The sequence below is a fragment of the Bos grunniens genome, chromosome 13 (assembly GCF_055505025.1).
Source record: "Bos grunniens cultivar Pamir isolate PY7600 chromosome 13, Bosgru_T2T1.0, whole genome shotgun sequence".
NCBI classification, from domain to species: Eukaryota; Metazoa; Chordata; class Mammalia; order Artiodactyla; family Bovidae; genus Bos; species Bos grunniens.
In genome coordinates, this window is record NC_141177.1 from 45,272,836 (window position 1) to 45,281,614 (window position 8,779).

Genomic DNA, 8,779 nt, shown 5'->3' on the forward strand with positions numbered 1-8,779 from the left:
GGGTGGGAGGGGGCCAGACAGGCCATTCTCTCCCTTTGGTCTCTAGTCTGGACTCAGTGTTTTCCTGATAACTCGAGACCATTCTGTGTGCTGCTCCAAATAACCTGAGCGCACTATGAAAAAGGCCTCTTATCTCTCCAATTACACTAAGAAGAAAACCTCTGTAGCCGTAGCTTTTGGCGCTTCTTTAACCAAGAGAAAGTGGGCCTCAGATTTGACCTTCAGAAAGCAAGCGAACTGAGTTAGAATGAAGAGCACTGTTTTATTTCTGTTGTCTTTATTTTACATTGCCTCCTGTTTACAGCAGGTCATAGCTCTTTTTCAGAGTGGTGGTGAGATACAGTTTGCTTTTGAAATACATTTCCTCAAATAAGAGAGTGTTGAAAGAAAAACATTGTGTAAATAATTGTCTAAGTGGTCCTTGGTATGGTGAACGTCCTGGTGGTGGTACAGGATTGACAGAAGTTTAGGAAACACTCGTGCCCAATAGAGAAGAAACGTCTTCATTACTCGCAACAATAACACAGCTACTACTGAGTATCGGTTATGTGCAAGGGACTTTACATTTGTTATTTCTAATCTCTATAAAAACCCTACAAAATAGTTATGATCTTGCCCATTTACAAACTGAGGCTCAAAGACTTTGTATAACTTGTCTGGGTCATGCCATTAGCATGGTGAATTGTAAAAATAGCCCCATTTCTTCCCTTCTCTGGATTCACACACCTTTGCAAGGTAACTTTTTGGCTTTTCTTTTCAAGAGGTAGAGTTTAACACTGGTATATTTAAAATGGATACCAAAAATGACCTACTGTACAGCACTGGGAACTCTGCTCAATGTTATGCAGCAGCTTGGATGGAGGGGGAGTTTGGAGAGGAAGTGGATACATGCGTATGTATGGCTGTGTCCCTTTGCGGTTCACCTGAAACTATCACAGTGTTATTAATCGGCTATTTGCCAACACAAAATAAAAAGTTTAAAAATTAAAAAGTTAAAAAAAATAAATAAAACAGCAACAAGAAAAGAGGTAGAGTTTATTTCGAGGACACAAGACAGACATGGAGTTTACAGTCTGCTGCTGCTGCTGCTAAGTCGCTTCAGTCGTGTCCGACTCTGTGCGATCCCACAGACGGCAGCCCACCAGGCTCCCCCGTCCCTGGGATTCTCCAGGCAAGAACTCTGGAGTGGGTTGCCATTTCCTTCTCCAGTGCATGAGAGTGAAAAGTGAAAGTGAAGTCGCTCAGTCGTGTCCGACTCTTCGAGACCCCCTGGACTGTAGTCCACCAGGCTCCTCTCTCTATGGGATTCTCCAGGCAAGAATACTGGAGTGGGTTGCCATTTCCTTCTCCAGGGGATCTTCCCGACCCAGGGATTGAAGCCAGGTCTCCCGCATTGCAGGCAAACACTTTAACCTCTGAGCCACCAGGGAAGAGCTCAGATCTACATACAATACCTTTCAAATTGCCAAGCTCACGAGTGAAGCCACAGCCTCTCAGCAAAGAGCTGACCAGAACTAACCAGAATGTCTCTGGGGGCCACCCTGACCCCCCAGGTCTTTTCCTGCTCTTCTCGGGCAGGCTAGTTCCCTTTCATTGTTTGTCCTTCCACTCATCTCTCTTAAAATTGTTCCATGTGACTTTTATCAGCCTCTTTCACTTTCTCGGTCTTGCATTCAGGATGCACACAGGCTTACAACTTGTGCCCACCTGGCCCTCGTGTCATGTTCTGTGCTGGTCACCAGGTCTTGGATTTTTAAAAAATTCCCCACCTTGTGTGTAACTGCTGATCCTGGTGATGGATAAAGAAGCATTCACACGTGGGGCAGTTTAATGAGCACATACGCGGATGTACTGAAGACCCCGCATCTGTCAGGCACTGTTGATGTGTCCTGTGAGTGGGGAGGCGACACAAACATCTGGAAGGGTGAAGCTAGAGAAACGGTAGGACGACTAAGAATGCAAACGGGCGGTGAAAACAGTGGCTCCAGAGGAGGCCAGAGGAGGGTGGACCCGTCACGTGCTGATCGGTGCCAGCTCCAAGGAGGATGGAACAGATGCTTGTCCAGTACCCCTTCCATCTCCAGCATCATCACACGTTTCCTTGAAATAATTTTTGCGACAGCACTGGGGTCAGAACTGTCCAAGTTACCTGATGAGGAGAGAAACACAGGGGCGGGGAGTGACTTGCCTGACACTGCAAGGCTGGACTTGGGTCCAGCCCGCCGGATGCTGAGGCTCCCTGTCTCCACTCTGTACTAATCAGGGCAGGCTGGGGCTCAGGTCCAAGCACTTAAAGAGCTAAGGCTCGGTCAAACAAAGGGATGAAGGGAAGTTGTTTTCGGCAAAGGCTTTGGTGCAAACAACAGCTCAGAGATTCGGGAGCCCATGCCATAGACGGGACTGGCCTGAATGGATGTTTCCAATCACAATTGACCTTTGCTTGTTGTTTAGACTGTTTTCTTATTGTTTCCTATCCCATTCATTTAGTGACAGTCCTGACTTACAGACATGTTATATGACATCTCAGCATCATTGCTTTTTTTTTTTAGTGTGGAAATCATTTAATTAATTAAAAAATTTTATTGGAGTACAGTTTCTTTACAGTGTTATGTTAATCATTGCTTTAACAAAAAATATTTTTATTTATTTATTTTTGGCTGTGCTGGGTCTTCATTGCTTTGTGTGGTCTTTCTCTAGTTGCGCTGAGCGGGCTTCTCATTGCGGTGGCTTTGCGTGTTGCTGAGCATGGGCTCTAGGGCACATGGGCTTCAGTTATTGGGGCTCCCAGGTTTCAGAGCACAGGCTCAATAGTTGTGGCGCACAGGCTTAGCTGCTCTGTGGCATGTGGAATCTTCTGGGACCAGGGATTGAACTCACGTCCCCTGCATTGGCAGGTGGATTCTTATCCACTGTGCCACCAGAGAAGTCCCACTCATTGCTTTTTAACACCCTATCGTTCATGGAACATTTTTTGAGAGATCTTTTAATATGTATTGCTAACCTTGATTAGTATGGATTAATATTTTCATGTTGCAAAGTGTCAGATTTCATTTTCTTGGGCTCCAAAATCAGTGCAGACAGTGACTGCAGCCACAAAATTAAAAGACGCTTGCTCCTTGGAAGAATAGCTATGTCAAACCTGGACAGTGTTTTAAAAAGCAGAGACATCACTTTGATGACAAAGGTCCATCTAGTCAAAGCTATGGTTTTTCCAGTAGTCATGTGTGGATGTGAGAGTTGGAACATAAAGAAAGCTGAGCATCTAAAAATTGATGCTTTTGAACTGTGGTGTCAGAAAAGACTCTTGAGAGTCCCTTGGACTGCAAGAAGATCCAACTAGTTAATCCTAAAGGAAATCAACCCTGATTATTCATTGGAAAGACTGATGCTAAAGCTGAAGCTCCAATACTTTGGCCACCTGATGCGAAGAACTTACTCATTGGCAAAGATCCTGATGCTGGGGAAAACTGAGGGCAAGAGAAGGGGGTGAGAGAGGATGAGATGGTTGGATGGCTTCATCAACTTAACGGACATGAGTTTGAGGAAACTCAGGGAATCAGTGATGGACAGAGAAGCCTGGCGTGCTGCAGCCCATGGGGTCGCAAAAAGCTGGACCTGACTTAGCGACTGAACAACATTTTCGTGCACTCATCTTTCTCAGCTGTGATCTTAGAAGTCTTCACAGCAGACTGTCCAAGGCCTTGGTTTAGAAGGATGTTGACTGGGGCTCAGATCAGCCCCAGGAGGCAGTTTTTCAGCACAGCCCTGATGACTACCTGCTCCTGAACCTCCCCGCATGGGACGATGTTTGCTCAGGGAAAGCCTCCCCAGCTGGAGCCTCAGAAACTGGCGTTCTGTAAACAGCTTTGTTCCTATCTACCCCACTGCTCTTGTGAGCCAGGGACCCAGTCATTGGCTGGAAGAGGCTGCCCACAACTGGGCAGCCAGGTCTCCACGCTGTCGTATCAGAAAAAATGAGGAATCACAAGCTGCCTCAAATGGGAAGAAGAGAACTCTCATGTGGTTTGCTTCAGTTCAGATGTGTGTGAATGACTGAAATGCCCAATGAGGTACACGTGGGTCCACCCGTAAGTGGGCTTCTTGCCCTAACTGCAGGCCATCTTCTCCCACCACTAGGTGGCAGGCCCGTTTTAACACAGATTTTTAGAGGAGCCGGCGGGCTACATTTATTGGGGTTGCAGTCGGACACGACTTAGCGACACAAACAACAATTCAAGCAATAATGCTTTTGAAGCTATAAAGTAAAAAATTTCACCCCATCATGTTGGCATGTTACACGCTCTTAATAGTGAAGATGCAGGAAAGCAGGATATTTCAGCAGCACTGGTGGGAGCGGGAAGGGCTTCACAGGTGGCGCTAGTGGTAAAGAATCTGCCTGCCAATGCAGAAGACATTAAGAGCCGAGGGTTTGATCCTTGGGTTGGGCAGATCCCTGGAGCAGGAAATGGCAACCCACTCCAGTATTCTTGCCTGGAGAATCCCATGGACAGAGGAGCCTGGAGGGCTACAGTCCATGGGGTCGCCATGAGTTGGATACGACTGAAAAGACTTAGCATGGTGGAAGCAGGAGCTGATGTCACAATGGTGGGGGGACTGGGCAGTGACGCTCACGCCGGGCACGATGGGGACCGGGTGGACACAGCAGGCCTCATTTTGATGAAGATGAGGATGGCCAACAGGTACTGGTTCCTGTCGTGTGCCAGGTACGCAGCCACATTTAATCTGCACAGCTCAAAGAAATGCTCTCATTTCCCGTCAACTTACAAATGAGGAAGTCAGCCACAGAGAGGTCAGGTAACTTGCCCAAGGTCACAGAGCTGGTAAGTGGCAGGGCCAAGATCCACATCTGCTTCCACTGCACTGCATGTGCCTTGCGTGTCCTGTGAACAGGCACACGTGGGTGTGCTCACTGCAGCGCTGTTGGTGGGAAAGAACAGTCTAACAGCTCACGGGTGAGACTGTCAAGTAGGAGGGGACATGCAGAGTGGCTGGGGGCCCTGCGCTGGATTTAGGGGCATCAACCTGGATGGTCTTGAGACTCGCGTTGAGACAGAGGTAGAAACCAACACAGAAAGCAGAACTGTCTGTTATGCATGGAGACCAGCACAGGTGTTAAGTTTAAAGACTGTAAAAGGACATGCTAGAAAGAGAATGCACCAAATTTATGGTGGTGTTTATTTCAAGGGAGGCTTCCCTGGTGGCTCAGATGGTTAAAGAATCTACCTGCAATGCCAGAGACCCGAGTTCTATCCCTGGGTCAGGAAGATCCCCTGGAGAAGGGAATGACTACCCATTCCGATATTCTTGCCTGAAGAGTCCCTTGGACAGAGGAGCCTGGTAGGCTACAGTCCATGGGGTTGCAAAGAGTCAGACACAACTAAAGTGACTTAACAGGCACACACACACCTCAAGGGAGAGGGAAACAGGATTAGGGAGAAGAGCTTTTATGTGTAATGCCTATTATTTTTTTCTCTCCATCTCCCCATCTCCCTCCCTAAACCTCTTGAGCAAAAAGGAAAATCTCAAATCCCACTCTAACTCCGAATAGCGTTTTATGATTGATCTTCACAAATGCATTTCTTAAACCTGACAGCTGTGATTGTCAAGGCACCAGGGAAGCCTTTGCTCACATAAGGTGGTCTCCCTAGAAATTCTCTTTAGTGTAAATAGTTTTCAAGTTGAGCGGTTAGATGCCAGCCAGGACATCTTGTTAACCTGGAAGGAAAGGAAGGAGGTGGTGGGAACCCAGGAGAGTCACTTCTGTCTTTTACTTAGTAACTGATTGGTTTAAGACAGTGTTTCTCCTTAGGCACCAACTCCAAACGACTAAGGTGTTTCTTTAAACATAAAAGGTCCAACCTACCTTGCTTTGGTTTTTGTGTGTAGGAGGAGGGTAGGGTAGGTTATAATCAAATGTATAATTGCTCAGGTGGAAAGATCAGTGATTAAAACAAATTATCCCCTCCAACTCCTTCTAAAGCCTGTAGGCAAATTAAGTAAGAATGACTTTATGTGCTCTCAGTCGTGTCCGACTCTTTGTGACCCCATGGAGTATAGCCCGCCAGGCTCCTCTGTCCGTGGGATTCTCCATGCAAATGGGTTACCTAGAAACACAATGACTTAGGACTAACTCACTTCCTGTATTCACTAGGGTGAATGCTTACGAAAATCGTTATGTTGGATTTTGTTGACAAGCTTTCCTAGAACTGGAAGAGGTTTATAGAGGTTAATGGTCCCAGATTAATGGGGGCTAATGGCTCTGAGCAAGAATCCAAGTCTGCGGGGGAAAAAATTGAAATTTGGCTTTCAGTGCCACCATGGAGCTTTTGCTAGCTGCTAAATGCATTAATAATAATAAGGTGTAGGGAGTTTCCCAGCAGTCCAGTGGTTAGGATTCTGCACTTTCAGTGCCGGGGCTCGGGTTCAATCCCTGGTCAGGGAACTAAGATTCCACAAGCCACACGCCAAAAAAAAAAGTGTAAGATTGCAGATGAAAAAGGGGAATAGTTTTTGAGCAGACAGCTTTGCATCTACCGGATGCTCTCAAAGCTCAGGGCAGTTTGGCTGTTCTGCACTTTTGTGAGGAAGTCTCAGGAGAGGCATCTGTACCTCCTTTTCAAAATGTTTGAATTATCCTCAATTAGACTCTCTCCTTGCTGCAAGTCCTGTTTCACTTCACTGGAGGTTAATACACCACATCACATACGGGAGCAGGAGGAATCCAGACACCGGTAACAGCCACGGCGACTCTTGAAAAGCTGTGGTTCCTTTAGATGTGCTCTTCTGAGCCTCAGCAGTGAAACTGCTTTTCGCTTGACCCCCCTGCACCCCCAGGGCTGAGCATCCATCACTGGGGAGGCTGAGGGGTGGGGGCTGCAGGGAGGCTGTAATTGTCCTTGCTCCCAGCAGGGCTTCCTGGGCAGATTGAGGGTCCTTCATGGCACAATTGGCACCGCCTTAGCTTGGGAGCAAATTGCCAACATCCACTGGATCATAGAAAAAGCAAGAGAGCTCCAGAAAAACATCTACTTCTGCTTCATTGACTATGCTAAAGCCTTTGACTGTATGGATCTCAACAAACTGTGGAGAATTCTTCAAGAGATGGGGCTACCAAACCACCTTACCTGCCTCCTGAGAAATCTGTATGCAGATCGAGAAGCAACAGGTAGAACCGGACATGGAACAACGAACTGGTTCCAAATTGAGAAAGGAATACGTCAAGGCTGTATGTTGTCACCCTGCTTATTTAACTTATATGCAGAGTACATCATGTGAAATGCTGGACTGGATGTAGCACAAGCTGGAATCAGGATTGCAGGGGGAGTATCAGTAACCTCAGATATGCAGATGACACCACTCTTATGGCAGAAAGCAAAGAGGAACTAAAGAGCCTCCTGATGAAAGAGAAGAGTAAAAAAGCTGGCTTAAAACTCAACATTCAAAACACTAAGACCATGGCATCTGGTTCCATCACTTCATGGCAAATAGATGGGGAAACAATGGAAACAGTGACAGACTTTTATTTTCTTGGGCTCCAAAATCACTCCAAACAGTGACTGCAGCCATGAAATTAAGACACTTGCTCCCTGGAAGAAAAGCTACGGTCAACCTAGACAGCGTATTAAAAAGCAGAGACATTACTTTACCAACAAAGTTCCATATAGTCAAATCTATGGTTTTTCCAGTAGTCATGTATGGATGTGAGAGTTGGACCATAAAGAAAGCTGAGCGCTACAGAACTGATGTTTGAACTGTGGTGTTGGAGAAGACTCTTGAGGGTCCCTTAGATAGCAAGGAGATCAAACCAGTCCATCCAAAAGGAAATCAGTCCTGAATATTCATTGGAAGGACTGATGCTGAAACTGAAACTCCAATACTTGGGCCACCCGAGGTGAAGAGCTGATTTAGTGGAAAAGACCCTGATGCTGGGAAAGATTGAAGGCGGGAGAAGGGGACAAGAGAGGATGAGATGGTTGGATGGCATCATGTCCCAATGGACATGAGTTTGAGTAAACTCTGGGAGTTGGTGATGGACAGGGAGGCCTGGCGTGCTACAGTCCATGGGGTCACAAAGATTCAGACATGGCTGAGCGATTGAACTGAACTAGCTTGGGACTGAACTGAACTAGCTCAGGGTGCAGAATGACAGGTCCAGGGTGTGACTATCTTCACCAGAGAGAACTTGCTGGGTCTGGGCTTCTGAACTCCAAGGTGGTGCTTGGTGGGGCTGGGGCCACACCATCTGGGACACTCCAAATAGTCTCACATGATTCCTGACTTCAGAAATTACAGGAATACAGGCTGCTTAAGAGGCTTCCTTTGTGGCTCAGCTGGTAAAGAATCTGTCTGCAATGTGGGAGACCTGGGTTTGATCCCTGCGTTGGGAAGATCCCCTGGTGAAGGGAAAGGCTATCCACTCCAGTATTCTGGCCTGGAGAATTCCATGGATTCTATAGTCCATGGGGTCGCAGAGTTGGACACGACTGAGCGAGTTTCACTCACTCACTCACTAGGCTGTTTGAAAAGCATGAGAGGTGTGGGGAGTCATCACAAAGTCTCCCTCAATCCTCCGCCCCACTCAAAGCTCACTTTCCCTGTGAGGTGACCGTGTGTGCATATGCGTGTAACACACCCCAAAGCTACCGGGTCAAGATTAAGATGGGTTAAGATTCTGAATTTACAAACAAAATCTAAACAATTCCAGGTTTGTGAAATCACCCTGTAAATGCACACATTTAAATAAAAAGCAAAACCAAAA